The sequence below is a fragment of the Sinocyclocheilus anshuiensis genome, unplaced genomic scaffold, assembly GCF_001515605.1.
Source record: "Sinocyclocheilus anshuiensis isolate Anshui unplaced genomic scaffold, SAMN03320099.WGS_v1.1 scaffold529, whole genome shotgun sequence".
In the NCBI taxonomy this organism is placed as follows: domain Eukaryota; kingdom Metazoa; phylum Chordata; class Actinopteri; order Cypriniformes; family Cyprinidae; genus Sinocyclocheilus; species Sinocyclocheilus anshuiensis.
In genome coordinates, this window is record NW_015540872.1 from 1 (window position 1) to 1,069 (window position 1,069).

Genomic DNA, 1,069 nt, shown 5'->3' on the forward strand with positions numbered 1-1,069 from the left:
GAATAACACATTAATAACACAGGATTAACACATAAATAACACAGGCATAACTCAGTAATAACGCAGTAATAACACAGAAATAACACAGTTATAACACAGGAATAACTCAGTAATAGCAGAAATAACAGGAATAACACAGGAAATACACAGGAATAATTCAGTAATAATACAGGAATAACACAGTAATAACAGAAATAACACAGGAAATACACAGGAATAATTCAGTAATAATACAGGAATAACACAGTAATAACAGAAATAACACAGGAAATACACAGGAATAATTCAGTAATAATACAGGAATAACACAGTAATAACAGAAATAACACAGGAAATACACAGGAATAATTCAGTAATAATACAGGAATAACACAGTAATAACAGAAATAACACAGGAAATACACAGGAATAATTCAGTAATAATACAGGAATAACACAGTAATAACAGAAATAACACAGGAAATACACAGGAATAATTCAGTAATAATACAGGAATAACACAGTAATAACAGAAATAACACAGGAAATACACAGGAATAATTCAGTAATAATACAGGAATAACACAGTAATAACAGAAATAACACAGGAAATACACAGGAATAATTCAGTAATAATACAGGAATAACACAGTAATAACAGAAATAACACAGGAAATACACAGGAATAATTCAGTAATAATACAGGAATAACACAGTAATAACAGAAATAACACAGGAAATACACAGGAATAATTCAGTAATAATACAGGAATAACACAGTAATAACAGAAATAACACAGGAAATACACAGGAATAATTCAGTAATAATACAGGAATAACACAGTAATAACAGAAATAACACAGGAAATACACAGGAATAATTCAGTAATAATACAGGAATAACACAGTAATAACAGAAATAACACAGGAAATACACAGGAATAATTCAGTAATAATACAGGAATAACACAGTAATAACACAGTTATAACACAGTAATAACTCAGTAATAACAGATTAATAACACAGTAATAACACAGCAATAACACAGGAATAACACAGTAATAAACACAGGAATAACACAGGCATAAC